The sequence below is a fragment of the Amphiprion ocellaris genome, chromosome 4, assembly GCF_022539595.1.
Source record: "Amphiprion ocellaris isolate individual 3 ecotype Okinawa chromosome 4, ASM2253959v1, whole genome shotgun sequence".
Classification (NCBI taxonomy): domain Eukaryota; kingdom Metazoa; phylum Chordata; class Actinopteri; family Pomacentridae; genus Amphiprion; species Amphiprion ocellaris.
This window is the reverse complement of record NC_072769.1, coordinates 5,806,842-5,823,315: the sequence shown is the minus strand read 5'-3', so window position 1 is coordinate 5,823,315 and position 16,474 is coordinate 5,806,842. Positions and strand designations below refer to the sequence as shown.

The following is a 16,474-nucleotide window of genomic DNA, read 5'->3' as shown; positions in this document are numbered from 1 at the left end:
CAAAAAAATTGGGGTCTAAGGAGGTGAAATGAGTGCCCCTGTTTGTCTATACAGTACTATAATCTATTACCAAAGAAGGGAAATTTCGTGCTTTATCTGTCGGACTTTTTAATAATCTATAAATAATGATTTTTAACTTAGTTTGGCTATTTGGTAATGTTAACTTAACCTGGATGACTAAAGGTAAAAGGATATCTCAAGTTTTCAGGGATGAGAATTTTCCGCGGATCTGCGGAATTCCGAGTTTTTTTCCGCCGAAAGTATAATTTTTGTGAATTGTGTAAATCCGTTGAGAAAATTGTAGGTGGATAGGGGTAGGGGTAAGCAAGCGGCCGGCCGGGCGACGCGTCGCAAGCCGAGGCTTGTGATGGCCGCCCGCCGTGATGACCATCCCGCCGGCAACGCGCATTGCAAAATCAGATACAGCTGTGAGAACGGAAATCGGCATTGCTATCTGTAAACATCACTCGCTATTTATGTTAATGACAACATCCGCCTATTTTCGGCAGCAATTTGGTGCCAGTTTCATCTGATTGTTTCCTTCCACATGTTAAATTTCGCGGATATGCAAGCACATGATATTGTTGAGTTTTGATCCTTTCTGGTGCGTGGATACGTATAGATCTATGGTAACATATTTGTGGTAAGGTACTTGATTCTTTGTGTATATTTCAGTTCTTTTAATTCATATATAAACTGTGCCATTCCTTTGAACAACAAAATATTGGGGTATTAATATGTTGTATTAGAATTAAAATGAACAGGGTATAAATATGTTGCATTTAAATGAACAGATTGGTACATTCAATCAAAAATTGAATGTACCATAAATGATAATGATCAAGTATCCCCTTGGTAGCCCACCAAATTGGGATATTGTTTTTTTAAAAAAACAGGTGAAATTCATTGAAGAAATTAATGGATTTTGGGTGTTGATTGCCTTATATATTCACTGTTAAAAGTCACCAGAGAATGCCATTTCTAAGTGAATTTTACAAAAATTTTCCGTGCCTTCGGCAGACATTTTCAGATTTTTTTTCCATTTGTCATTCTCATCCCTGAGTTTTGGAGACTCCTTGCAAGCAGTCCAGTGATGGAATGCAAAGAAATACGTTTGTAGTATCTGATCTGAGACATGTATTAGTTGATAAGTTAGTAGAATGGAATCTGTTCTGTCTGTTCTATTAGCTGACCAGCAACTTGTGGGAAAACATATGTTTCCTTTTTCACTACGTAAACAGGTAGTCTCTGACAGGAGATATAGGTCTTTCTGGTTTGGTTCTGGGAATGTTTATGTTTAACAGGCTGAGGTAATGTTTATACAGGGGTCCCCCATCCAGATAGTGATGGATGGGCCCTACAGAGTCGAAGGGTATCCTGTATCCTCTTTTTACAAAGTTTTCTAACAGAGACTAGATGTTGTGACCTCATACGTCACCAAAGGGTATAAAATGACCACCAGCCCGTTGTTCAAGTGGGAGTTTCACATTGGCTCTGAAGTCTCCATGGCGCCTGAACAGATGCTGTCTTTTTATATAATAAAATTATATTATAAAAGCAACAGTGTCAACGGACATTGTCTTCAACATCTGCACATCCTTGAGGTCTAAGATAAACTACGACAAAAAGTGGCGACGAGGATGGGATCAGTTTGTGGTCTCCTTTGTGGTCACCGACAGCTCCAGCGCACTCTCACACTGTTTCAAAGAAAAGGACTGGTCAGCGAGAAGTGAATATGTTTCTCCCACAATGTGGGGTGCTGGTTAGTGCGTGGAAGCTGGGGGTGTTTGGCTGCACTGTAAAGGATCATGCGTGCATATGCCAGGATGTGTTGAGGTGTAGGATAGCGTTCGGTCTAAATTGGGGGGTTTATTCATAGATAAAAGTTGAGTTACAAGAAAAAGAGTTTATTGAGTTAAAGAGAGAAAAGAGTTAAAGAGAGGAGAGTTTAGAAGTAAAGAGAAATGATGCTGCAGCAATAGAGTAGAGAAGACAAATCGAAGTTGAAGAGAGATAAATGTTGAAGTTAAAGAGGTAAATGTAGAATAGCAGAACTAGTAACGATGAAGCAAGCTAAATAACCATGCAAGATTAATGAGACAGGCCTGAATCTTGTTAACGGTAAGACGTGTAAATTAGACGCTTTAAGTGAAAGTTGGCTTTTGAGTAGTTGAATTGGTGCTTAGAAACAAAAGACAGAGTAGATTTTACCTTTGGGCCCAGAGGTCAATTGGCAAAGTGAAAATATAGAGAGGAAGAGATGAAATGAAGAGAGACTAAGTGAAGAAGAGGAAAAGAGGCCTAAAAGAAATGGTTTGAGAAGAAGAGGAATGAGGATGACAAGGGAAGCCGCAGATTTGGACAAAGCCCTCTGGGAGGCAGGTAGCTCTGGCCATAAACCCTGTTATGTGAATAGCCTACATGTAATGGGTCAGTTCATTGAACTGGGGGTGTAAGTTTCAATTCAGTCGTAGATGAAGTTCCCACTCGATTTATAAGTAGACGTACTGTAAACGAAGCAGCTTTCGATTGAATATTTACGTCTCAAGGTAGCACAAATTTAGATGATAAGAGAAAGAGTAAAGTTAGAGGAACAGCTTAAGCATGCTTTTAGGGTTTGCATGAATGACTTGACGCTGGGATTGGATGCTGAGAGTGTTGTGGATGAGGTTGGATAGGCCTATGTGTTTTATTTTGTGAGGTTCATTTGTTTGATAGTGTGTTGAATGTGTGTGCTGCAGCGACTGTGTGTGTGTATGAGATCTCTGATATTGGTCCCTGAGGTGTTTGTTAGGGAGAAATTTGGTCAAAATGAAACAGATAATGAGTGAATAAATGAAAGGGGGACATTTCTGATTGAGTAGACTTTAAAATTGAGGATTAAGTGTTGTTGGCGGTTTTTGTCTGTTAAATGTCTTGTCACTCTGTGTGAGTGTGTGTGGTGCTATAGCTGAGTCCGGAAGGCTGTAGTATGTCTTTGTTTGATACAGAATAGATTTCCTATTTAATAGAGACATATATATATATATAGAATAGACTTCTTATTAAGTAGATAGATATAGAGAGAGGTTGTGGCTTTCTCAGTGTTAAATACCTATGATCCCTTCTGCAGGGGGACGTTTATGAGTTTGTTGAATTCTTATGAGCCTTATAAGAGGACTATTGTGAATTGATAATATATCTGAGCCTTACAGTGGATGTGTATACATCTGATGAATATATGGGAGCCTTTGCTGAGTCTGAGGAGGAGTAGAGACCAGTGAGGATATTCTGTGTGTATGAGCATCTATGAATACTTGAGATGATGAACAGTGACAGAGGAAGTTTCTTGACAGAATTTGTCAGAACTAGGAAATAGATTCTGATTAGCAGTTTGATTGGCTGATTGATTGGTGTGTAGTTTCTTTCCGCCTGGGGTTAGTTTGACTTAGAGGTAGTTGAGACTAGATGTTCACTCTGTGATGTCCAGTGTAGACTGGAAGTGGTTGCTAAGTTTGAGAGGAGGAGCCTGGAGTGGTCCATTGTGATGCTGAGAAGTTCTTTTCTGTGTGTGAGAGGAGCAGTGAGGGAGCTCCCCCTCCCTTTTTCTTCTCTCCTTGTGTGAGAGAGAAGGAGAAAACAGTAGGATGTTATGTGACTAACAAGAGATTAGTATACTTATTCCTTTGATTCCTGAGATTGATGAGGCATTTTGTGTAGAACTGAGTATGGTTGATGTAGGATCCATGATAAGAAATTTGTTTGAGCTCGTTAGTAGTTGTCTTTACAGAGACTCTTGAGGGAAGTTATTTGTGGGGGAAGATGAAAATGATCTAAATGTTGACAGAGATGTGTGCAAATTGCAATGAGCGTTTTTGGGTGATGTATAAGATTGATGGTGATCATGAAACATTAAACTGTTGTTAGTTTTCTCTGTGTTTTTCCTGTGATGTGTGAGAATTGTGGAGGAGACGGAGGAGATGGAATGCGTCTGAAATCCGATCCTCCAAGAGGACAGATGAGAGGACAGCTAATGGTGCTCTACACGAGCTGAAGCTTTGCAGATGACAACATGTGTGGCTCTGGTGTCCGACGTCATCAAGGCTAGTGTGATTTTATCCACAAACTGTTTCTGATGTCGTTTTGCTTATGCACACATATACGTTTATTTCTGATATTGGGGTCACATATTTAGTCTGTTCACATATCGGCCCACAGTGTTTCCTTTAGTTTGGGGTCAATGAAGCACATCTGTGTATACATAGAGGGGATGTTTACTCAAGTACTGTATTAAAGTACTTATTTGAGATACTTGTAATGTTAATTCATTTGAATGTTTCCATGTTATTAAACTTTTTCTTAAACTTGTACTCCACTAGAGGCAGATATAGCACTTCTTACTCAGTTACATTTATATCCAAGTACATTAAATCACTAGTTATGTTTTTTGTTTTGCTTTGTTTTTGCTTCACTTTATTATATAAAGCACTTAGAGCTACATTTTATTGTATGAAAAATGCTATATAAATCTGATTTTCTGATTTTACATTCCAGGAACAATGTTTTTGACATTGTGTGATCAAAGCTGTGATCAACTGGGAATTCCAGATTTCCCAAGTTGTGTTCAGGAGTTGCTGAGTTGACGGGTGCAAGGCCAGCAGCTCTACAATAGCGGTGAGCATTTTTCACTTGTCTAAATAAGTTCAGTAGTCATTGCTATAGATAACTGTGGGCACACAAAGTGCTTCAGAAATGTACAAATAAAAAAGCAGCTGTAATTAAGAGCTAACAGTCATTGTTGAATATTTACTCTTAACTCTTTCTTTAGGTTATGAATGTGGAGATGCAAGTGGTGTCCTGAAACTCTACAAAGTATCAATTACTAAAGCACTGTAAGTTAAAACATGGCCATTCTGGCCTGAGACACACAATTCCATGCACATACTATGAATGTCTATGCTCATTCCAAACATGGAATGCTCTTAAAAGTCATTTAGGTAGATGTCATGTTGATGTTTTACCTGTCGAAAGTGCAGCGCTCGTAACATTTACATGCCTTTTGTGTCCTGAAAGTGTCATAGTATCTAGTAGAGAGTATTTTTCTCATATCAACAACCACTTGAAGCACTATGAAACTGTCACTTGTATGTTTCAGAATTGTTCTTTTGAAAGTCATATATATACTAATTTCAAATCTCATAAGAACCGGAAGCATGGCAGTTGTACAGTAAAAGATTTTAAAGCTGAATTAGTGAAAAGTAGTTATATAAATGAAGATCACTCTTCTGAAGTACATTCTACTGATCTTGCAGAAATTGGTTCTGGTCTAGATTCTCCCAATTTAATTGAAACGGACACAGAAAATGAGAACTCGCAGGACACAATTATTCAAAAATTGGCATCTGTACTTCTGAAATTAGAGATTTACTCACATGTACCAAGCTCTACAATTGATGAGTTCCTTGAAGAATTGCACTTTATTTTCACCTCTGCTGTAGTGCCCATATCAAACAGTAAAGCTGTTGATATTTTCAACAAGTATGACCTTCATGTTGATCAGTTAATAATTAATGAGCTGAGCCTTGTCATTTCTACTCATAATCCTTTGGCAAAAGCAATAGCAAAGGACGGTCCACTAGCTTCAGCTTGTAAACGTCAACGATACTACAAGGATCATTTCAAGGTTGTGGAGCCTTTTGAGTACGTACTTGATGCAAGCTCCAATAAAACCTTTCAATATGTTCCCTTGCTCAAGTATCTACAACAACTGTTCAGCCGCAATGATGTAGTTGATAAGGTTATTGATAGTCATACAGCCTGCTCTGTAAATCAACAGCAGTATTTGTCTTTTTGTGATGGTCAATACTACAAGAACAATCCGTTTCTTTCAGGTAAAGATTTCAGAATCTCCCTGTGCTTGTATATAGACGACTTTGAAATGTGTAATCCTTTCATCAATCAAGGAAGAAACACAAACTTTGTGCAGTTTACTGGATTTTAGGTAATTTACATCCTGGTAGTAGCTCAGCCTTATCCTCAGTTTACCTAACATTGTTGTGCAAAAGTGATTACATAGAAGTATTTGGCTAGCAGCAAGGGTTGTTTATTCCACAGCTGGGGTCATTTGTAAAGAGGACAATACAGTGTGTTATTGCTGATAATCTTGGGGCTCATGGCCTAGCCGGGTTTGTAGAGAGTTTCTCAGGGAAGTGTATCTGTCGATTTTGTACAGCTCAGCGTAGTGACATTACGGTGAAAGAAGTAAAATCAGGATCATTCCAGTGCAGAAGCAAAGAAAATCACCAGATTCACGTCACAACAGCTCAGGCAGAAGGGGTACGCTGCATTGGCATTAAAAGAGCCTGTGTTTTAACTGACCGTCTGTCTCATTTTAATGTTCCTGGTGGCTACCCCCCAGACATTGTGCATGATCTGTTTGAGGGCATAGTTCCCGTTGAACTAGCGCAGTGCACTGCTGTACTTCTGTCAAAGAAGTTATTCACTCTTGATCAACTCAATAATTTCATCCATTTGTTTCCATACAAGTGGGGGGGATAAAACAAGCCGTCTTCATTTAATTCCACAATTCTTTCACAGAAAACAAACAATACCTATTGTTGCCACCTGGCAACGCCCATGAAAACTGGTGTCTCCTTAGATTACTTCCTTTTATGGTGGGAAAACTTGTTCCTAATGATGAACCTGCATGGCAAGTAATTTTGGATTTAAAAGATATTGTTGAATTAGTAGCTGCCCCCTATTGGATATCTGGAATGCAAAATCTCAGAGCACCGAAAACGTTATTGGGAAGTCTTCCCAGACAAAAAGTTGTTGCCCAAACATCATTTTCTGGAACATTACCCAGAGATGATTAAATGTTTTGGAACCCTTGTAGCATTATGGACCCTACGATTTGAGGCCAAACACAGCTTCTTTAAGCAGATTGTTAGGCATACAAAGAACTTCAGAAACATAGCTTTGTCATTGGCAAAAAAACATCAGTTGATGGTGGGCTATGAAATGTTCACACCTAACAGTGAAAAATCTTTCTTGGAGGCAGCACAAGCCTCAAAAGTCCCCATAGGTGTCCTATATGAGGATGCTGTGAATATTCTCTCTCAGAAATACCCTCAAGTAACTGCTGTAAACCTTGCCCATAATGTCACTTTTAATGGCATAAACTACAAAAAAGGGCATGATAGTTGTGCATGGATCATGTGGGGGTTTGCCAGGTTTTTCAGAAATTATTCAGGTATGTATTGTACGAGATGGTTTGAGTCTCATCATTAGAAAATTGTGCTCATGGCATAGGGAACACTACAGAGCCTACGAGTTGCATCCAACAAGAGAGCTGGCATTGGTTGATTTGGAGGAGCTTGCTGACCATTACCCTTTGGCTGACTACAAAGTTGGAGCCATACGATTGGTGACCTTAAAAAGATTTGTGCTTGTGACAGGCAATTTGTTATTTTTTTAACAGTATGACAGTTTGCTAATTATCAGTATTCTGTGTGAAAAATCCTACCACAAATACTGACATTGTTATCAGGAAACCCAAATAAACCATAACTTGGTATTGCAAGAAATTGACAAAATTATCACTTATTTGGTTTAACGTCTAGGGAAAAACATTCTGTTCACTCATCAATCTGCGTTAACAGAAAGGTGCCTATGTTACCTGGTCGCTGTGAAACATCAGCTCCACAACAGTCCCAACAACTGGCATATTTAATTCAGATATTGCAAAATGAGTAACAACATTCTTCCATTTGAGTCCTGCCCATTTCAAGGCAGCAAGGAGAACACAGATAAGAAGAGTACAGACAGAATTCTGACTTGTGTAATAATACAAACTTTTCTAACCTTGACAATAAATTAATGGGGCATTTTTTTCTGTGATTTGATTCAAAAAGGAATACTCCAATATCCTCAAGATTCATTAAACAAAGTGAAATAATTCAAACCATTAAAAACAATAAATCTTAATGATTATGGCTTACCGCTCCTGAAAAATCAAAAATCCAGTATCTCAAAATATTAAAATATGTAAGACAAATACTAAAAAAGGATTTATTGTACAGAAATGCCAACGTTCTGTAAAGTCTGTTCATTTATGGTCTAAGTACTTGGTTGGGGTTCCTTTTTGCACGAACTCCTGCATCAGTGGGGCGTGTCATGGAGACAATCCGCCTGTAACATTGCTGAGATGTTATGGAAGCAGAATTTTGTTGGTCTGGTGTCTTGTCATCTTGACAATACACAGATTATGTATGAACATACTTTCCAGAAGTTTGACATCTATGTAATATAAATCCTCATAATCCTTTTGTTTGGTTTTACATAATTAATATGTTAAGATACTGCATTAAGTTTAAATTTTTTAATGAAACAATGAAATTTTATTTCTTATATACAAGTGTGTAGGGTCACATAAGATGGTTGAGAAAACGGGTTTTCAGTGCCTTAAGACAATGCATTGATTGGTGACTTATTTTGGCCCCCATGTTAAAGTATGTGTTACATGTAGACTGTTCAGGCTCAGTTAAGCATTGTGGGACATTTTATGAATAGATTGTTTTGTAGAGTATGAAGCATTGAGTCATTGCAGAAAACATTTTGATCACCAGAGCATTGCCATTCTTAAAGAAATTTGTTTTTCTTCTCAGAGTGAATAGAAGATGAATGCAACCCTAAGAGTCATACTTGGAGTAGACAACGCATTCCTCCCCTGAATCGACGTCTTCAGGGTCATCCCTTAGGTCTCAGCTATGGCCCCAAACCTTCCCGATACCTCAGTTCAGTTATGGGGAAGAGGTTCAAGCAGGAGAAGGCCATTCATGTCTTTCATAACAGCGGCACTTTTCTGAATCCAAGCACCAAACTCAAGTCTGATATCTTAGAGGGTTTGGCATCAGAAATGATCAAATACAAAATATATCCCTTGGATGAAGACTTTGATCATGTGGCTCTGGCTCTAATAACAAAACATCCCTGTTTAAAGGAGCAAGGATCGGTCTCAGGTCATTACGGGTGGAAAGTACAAAATGGCCAACTACCGCTCTAGACTGCGGAACATTGGGTGTCCAGAATTAAGCATAAATGCCACCAAAGAAAAATGCGGGACAACAGGCAAAGGTCCCAACCAAGTGAAGAAGCCACGGAAAGCAGAGGCTTTCCGTGGCTTTAATTACTGTCCTGATTATCCCATAGGGAAAACAAAAGCAAGTCTTGAGCTGGAAAGACAAACGCTGTTGTTGGAGGTAAAGAAAAAGAACCAACCACTGATCAAGGCTGCCTTCAGCAGACAGGAAATCATTCAGGACATGCCCTTCATCACCGAGTTCCGAGACAGATGGCCAGCTCTGTTTTCTGAGAGCGAGGTAATGTAACTGTAACCCACCTAAAAATTTCTATCTTGAAATTTAAAAAAAAAAATAGTTCATATGTTTTGCACATGTTTAAGAGTTCATTTTAATAAATTAGTATAGCTTTGTTAAGTATAAAATATGTGGGACATTCCATGTGGGTAGAATAATATTTAGTAAATAATCCAGATGGTATGAGTTTCCTATTGCACTGTTTCAGACCTAAAATTCCTGGTAAAGTCATTGATTTCTTTTCATTATGAGCTGTTGTTATTTTCGACAATTTTGCAGCAGTGATGGAACGGTTGGTGATAAATTCCTCTAGGTGGCAGCAGGACTGCGCTGTACACGTTCTTTTCCATGCTGGCTGTAGAGGCAGATAGACGTAATGGTAGTTCTCTGTAAAGCAAGGAAAACGGGATCCAAACCGGGGACTTTCCAGCGTATTGTCTGAAATGTATACTTTGTGTAATAGGTAAGCTCATATACATCAATTTTTCTATCCTGTATAATTTGTTTAAGGTTTAAACACTACGGTTTAGTTTTAGTCACAGTGAATGTTGCCGCACTGTTGATTTCAGATAACGTGTGTGTTCATACATAAAATGTACGTGGACTGTTGTATATATATATATATATATATATATATATATATATATATATATATATATATATATATATATATATATATATATATATATATATTTAAAAAAACTCGTTTAGATGTTTTAAAGTTATGTGGCCAGGGTTTTAATGATTTAGCTGCGTGTAGGTGGAACTTAGTGTACACGTGTATGTGTAGCATGTTTAGCTTAGCCTGTGGAGTTAAGGTGGCAGCAGGACTGCGCTGTACATGTTTTTCTTTTCTTTTCCATGCTGGCTATAGAGGCAGATAGACGTAATGGTAGTTCTCTTTAAAGCAAGGAAAACGGGATCCAAACCGGGGACTTTCCAGCGTATTGTCTGAAATGTATACTTTGTGTAATAGCGGACCGGACTGTGTAAGGTTAATCGGCTTTGAAGGGGAAAGCTGTGTCTACAGCTCAGGCTGAATTCTGCCGCCGGGAGTGACGTGGCCGTGGACTGTCGTCGAGGGTTCGTTGTTCTGGTGCAGGAGTTGGATCGCCGACCTTCTTTCTGGTGCAGGAGTTGGATCGCCGACCTTCTTTGTGGTGCAGGAGTTGGATCGCCGACCTTCTTTGTGGTGCAGGAGTTGGATCGCCGACCTTCTTTCTGGTGAAGGAACTGGATCGCTGACCTTTGACATCAATGGATTTTTTTTTTTTTGTTGTTGTTGTGACAGGGAGTACAGCTTCTACAGGTGACATGGGAATGACCAAACATTGTGCACAACGGGAGTAAAAGAGAGTGCAGCAAAAATCTGTTAATTTTGGCCAAATAATTTGTTATTGAAAAAAAAAATTTGGATGTGTCTTGGAAATAATTAAATAATATTGATATGTCAAAAAAAAAAAATAAGTGATTTGAGTCAGTGTGTCATTTCTCTGCATGAAATCATTCCTGTCCTACTGCCTAAGACTCAGAAATTCGTCTAGGTAAATATATCGGTCTTTAAACCTCGAACCAGGACATCACTGATGAATTGTGGTGATCCCAGACCGTGAGATTTATATTTTTTGCAGATTTGTTTAGACTTGGTTACATTTTGTAAAAAAAAAAAAAAAATTGGCGCCCAACGTGGGGCGGTAGGGGGTTTGATTTCACAAGAGAAGTGACTTTATTCACTGTGATAATTGCTTCATACTACATTCTACTAAGTCAGTAGAGTAAAATTGATTTTTTTGGTTACATTAAGTTGTTAAAAATCCAAGACAGGCATGGATAATTGTGCAGAGTTAGGTTTTGATCCTGAGCGGTCTGTGATATTGAGGAATGTTAGAAGCTCAGTGACCCTGAAAGAAGTGCGTAAAGCTTTTGCACAGGAAGATAAAGTATCCCAAATAGCATGGATAGGAGACGAGTTAACTGGGGGCATGTTATGTGAATTTGAGGAGGGAATCACCCCAATGCTACTAGATAATGAGCACTTAAATGCAGAAGGGGATGGATATTGGAAGGTGGTTCAGATAGAAGATATCTGCAAGCCTGCTGAGAAGTCAAAAGTCCAAAAGTCCTCAGATAATATTGTAGATGAACTAATAGACCACATACAGAGCATGGCTGAAGAAAATAGGTTGGAAGCTGCTGAAATCAACCAGCTGGTCATGCAGCACCTTTCGAACGGCGCACTGAAAGCAGCTCAGACACCATCAGCAAGACCAAAACAACCGACCTCCACACCTTATTCTCGCATCCCTCAAGCAAAGCCTCAAGTTTTTTCTCTCTCTCTGGATGCAGAAGCTCCTAGCCCAATACACATGGGTAAGACTCACACAAAGAGCAAGATGACCAAATTACCAGCCTCTGAAGACGAAGTTGCAGCAAAGTCACAGTTAACCTTCACTATTCCCAGTGAGACACAGAAAGTAATTGTGGAACATGTTGTTAAGCATGATATGAGACATACAGAATATTTGCCCTCCAGATATGAAATCCGGACCTTCTCTGGTGAACATCCCAAGAAAGGTGAAGTTGCTTTCAGCACGTGGAGACTCTATTCTAAGCAACTTATGAGAGACACATCTCTGACTGATAGTCAGAAGCGGGGACAAATTCTCAACAGCCTGCTTCCTCCTGCCTTAAGTATCGCCCTCGCTGTAGGTGACAATGCTCCACCCAAACTCTATCTGCATGAGTTAGAGAAAGCCTATGGGAATGTGACTGGTGGAGAAGAGCTATACATCCAGTTTCTAGAAACACATCAGCAGAATAACGAAACATCTTCTGAGTACTTGCGCCGTCTCCATACTCTCATGCAGGATGTAATTAAGAGGAAAGGCATGGCTGGCCGACACTGACACTCAGCTGTTGAAGCAGTTCCTCCGGGGGTGTTGGGATGAAGTTCTGATATCCCAGCTACGCCTGAAAGAGATCCTGTCTGAAACTTCAATGGAGATCATTGGCTATTCCGACCTGCTGTTTAAAATAAGAGCTTATGAAAATGAGAGACTCCTGAAAAAGAACAGGAAAAGTCGTTGTTTGGGCACCACACCAGTCAAAGCTCGCAGTCACATCCAGCATAGTGTTGATCCATCAGACATGGTCAGTGATCAAAATGCTAACTTGAGTGAGAGAGTTAAACAGCTGGAAGAGGAAATGGCTCAGGCCAGGATAAAGCAAAGTCCTCCTGCTAAGAAAAGGATGCAAGGTGGACATCAACCTGCAACTAATGATAAAGCAAAGGAAAGGAATGTGCAGGCTCACACTGATCTGAAACTTAAGACGTCGGCTCAAGATGGAAGGCTGAGGGGTTTCTGTTAGAAATGTGGGGAGGATACACATTATTTAGCTAACTGTACAAATCCTCCTAATGCTGAGTTGGTACAACAAAAGCTCCTACAACGACACCAGCAGAGATATCCAGCACAACTAGACAGCGCCACTGCAACTGAACCTTTAAACAGGAAGTAGCTGCTGTTGTGGAACAGACAGCAGCTGAGCATGATGAAAGTTCCATTTTACCAACAACCCAAAACAAAATGACAGCTCAGGCAAGTACTCAGCTTGTAAATGAGCCAGTTATACCTCCAGGTTTAGTGGGAGAACCCTGCGAAGCAGTAGCATGGCTGGATGGTGTTCAGTGTAAATGCCTAATAGATACAGGGTCACAAGTTACATGCATATCCCAGTCATTTTATCAGCAGCATCTCTCTCATCGCAGTCTGTATTTGATTAGTGATTTACTGCAAATTGAAGGTGCAGCAGGGCAACTAGTCCTTTACCTGGGATGCATTAGATGTTAAGTTCCCCAAAGAAGACTGTGGTACAGATGCAGCTGTCACAACCTTAGCTTTGGTCTGCCCCAATCAGACATACAGTGCCAAAACACCCCTCTTAGTGGGTACCAATGTTCTCAAACAGCAACTGGGAGATTTCTAAAAGAGTGGGTGGGGATAGGTACCTAGGTAAACTGCCCATCCATTCGAATTTCATCTCTGCATATGCTGCTTGTGAAGTAAAGACAAAAACAGACAAAAGAGATGTAAAACCTATGCCTGTACGCCTTGTTGGGAGGAAATTAGTGACAATCCCCAAAGGCGATATGTGTGACGTGACAGGTAGATATCATGCTAACATATCAGGAAGCGAAGTCACTGGCCTAATCGAAGAACCCCAAATGCATTCACTCCCCGGGGGTCTTGTGGTGTGCAGTAACCTTATACAGGTTCGGCCTAAGTCATCTGCAAAGGTCAAGGTGCTCCTCCGCAGTATGTCAGACCATCCAATAACATTGCAGCCTCATAGAGTTATTGCTGAATGTTCTCTGGTGGACTCGGTGAAACCCATAGCGGTCAATGTGAATCATGCCTCCAACATAGCTCAGATGCTCACTGTTAGCCAGAATGAGAGTCCTGATGACAAGCCGTTGACCTGAATTTTGAAGATTCTCCTGTTTCTGAGCAGTTTAAGGAGCATATTACAAACAGAATTAACAAAGAAGTTGCAAATGCTTTTGCTAAACATGATTTGGACATAGGACATATGACAGGAGTAGATCATGCTATTGAGCTAATTGATCATACCCCCTTCAAAGAGCGCACTCACCGTGTTTCACCAGCAGACTTTGAAGACTTGAGACAACATTTGAAAGACCTCCTAGCTGCTGGTATTATTGAGGAATCTAGCTCCCCATATGCATCGCCAGTGGTCTTAGTGAGAAAACGCAATGGTGAGTTGAGGATGGTAGTTGACTATCGTAAGCTCAACAGTCACACTAAAAAGGATGCCTGTCCTCTGCCAAGGATAGAGGAGACATTTGCTCTGCTTTCTGGATGTAAGTGGTTCACAGTCCTGGACTTAAAAAGTGGATACTACCAGCTTGATGTGAGAAAGGAGGACTGTCGTAAAACGGCATTCACGACCCCTTTTGGAACCTGGCAGTTTCGCAGACTACCACAAGGACTGACTAACTCACTTGCCACATTTCAGAGAACTACAGAAAAGGTGATGGCAGGGATCAATCTGGAGGAAGTTATTGTGTTTCTGGATGACCTGATCATTTTTTCAGATACTCTTGAACAACATGAAGAAAGAGTAATGAAAGTATTGGACAGAGTCTCACAATTTGGATTAAAATTGTCCCCTTCCAAATGCAAATTCTTTCAAACATCAGTAAAATATCTTGGCCATGTCATTTCAGCTGAAGGAATACAGCCAGACCCTGACAAAATAGCAGCAGTCTGTGAGTGGCCCGTCCCAAAGACAGTGAAAGAGCTCAGGTCATTCTTGGGATTTGCAGGATATTATCGAAGATTTGTGGAGGGATATTCAAAAATCGTGAGACCACTTAATGAATTGTTGCAAGGAAAATTTTCAACCAGAAGAAAACATGCACACACTTCTAAGACTCAGTCTTTGGTTGACAGATGGAGTCAAACATGTCAAACAGCTTTCGATACAGTGGTGCAGAAGCGGACTAGTGCTCCTGTCTTAGGATATGCTGACTGGAAACTCCCATACATTTTACACACAGACGCTAGTGTTAACGGTCTAGGTGCAGCATTGTATCAGATACAGAATGGTAAAACACGCGTCATTGCATATGCCAGCCGCGGACTCTATCGGAGTGAAAAGAACTATCCTGTTCATAAATTAGAGTTCCTGGCTCTCAAATGGGCAATATGCAAGAAGTTTCATGATTATTTGTATGGTGTCTCCTTCCAGGTCCTAACCGACAACAATCCTTTAACATACATCCTGTCCACAGCCAGACTAGATGCTGCTGGGCATAGATGGCTTGCTGCCCTTTCCTTGTATAATTTTGACATAAAGTACAGGATTGGGAGAACAAACATAGATGCAGATGGTCTGTCAAGAATCCCACATGAGGACACTCGGGATGATGAGGAGGACGAGGACTTAGAAAAGAGGGTGGGTAAATTAATGGACAGAGCAGTACACTCACCGGATGATTTCAACATACTAAGCCAGGATGTAAGAAATGTGATGTGTCTGAAGTGTCATATGGCCAATGCAGCTATTCAGTCTACAGAGAGCACTGATGCTGAAGAGGAGCACATTGCATTGGTTGAAACTCTCCTCTGTGATGAGAATGCGGTTCCTGATATTCTGGAGGAACCCGATCCATGGCCTGGGAATTCCACTCTGCCAGGTCTTACTGCAGTTGACTGGCAAAGATTTCAAAGGGATGATGCCACTACTAAATGTGTCATAGACCTGATGGAGTCTGGTACAACACTATCCAGCTCAGAAAAGCACTGTGAGAGTCGTGAAGTATGCCTCCTCTGGAGAGAGAAACCCAGATTGAATTTTGTTGACAAAGTACTGTATCGACAAGTATACAGCCAAGCTGGGCAGAGCTATAACCAGCTTGTGGTTCCCGAAAGTCACAGAGAAAGGGCTCTGGAGGGAGTCCATGATGAAACAGGACACGTGGGATATGAGAGAACACTGGAGCTTGCGTGTGCAAGGTTCTACTGGCCGAAAATGGCAGCAGCTGTTGAACAGAAATGTAAAACATGTGAACGATGCTTAAAAAGAAAAGCAAGAGCTCAGAAAGCAGCAAAAATGACAAACATCAAAGTGTATTCTCCATTAGAGTTGATCTGTATTGATTACCTATCCCCTGAGCCAGATTCAGGAGACATCAGAAACATTTTGGTAATAACAGATCATTTTACTAAATATGCTATGGCATTTCCAACAAAGGACCAGACTGCTAAAACAGTCACAACAATCTTATGGGAAAATTTAATATGCAATTTTGGGTTCCCAAAGAGAGTGCATAGCGACCAAGGTGCAAATTTTGAGTCAGAGGTGGTAGTTGAGCTATGTTGGCTGGAGTGAAATCCAGGACCACGCCATATCACCCACGAGGAAACCCAGTGGAGAGATTTAATCGAACTCTCTTAGATCTCTTAGGCACACTGGAGGAAAAGAAAAAGGAACACTGGAGGAAGTACGTGCGTCCTTTAGTACACGCGTACAATTGCACCCGCAATGATGTTACTGGGGTGTCACCATTTTTCCTGATGTTCGGTCGTCAGCCA

The 16,474-nt window shown here is 40.4% G+C and overlaps 1 long non-coding RNA gene across 1 annotated transcript; it reads left to right on the top strand.

The window, feature by feature from the left end:
- Positions 1 to 4,528: 4,528 nt before the first annotated feature.
- LOC118471530 (uncharacterized) lies at positions 4,529 to 9,943 on the top strand. The gene is made up of 3 exons (XR_008601509.1): positions 4,529 to 4,653; positions 4,808 to 4,871; positions 8,646 to 9,943. It is a non-coding gene; the product is annotated as an uncharacterized LOC118471530 (long non-coding RNA).
- Positions 9,944 to 16,474: the final 6,531 nt, after the last annotated feature.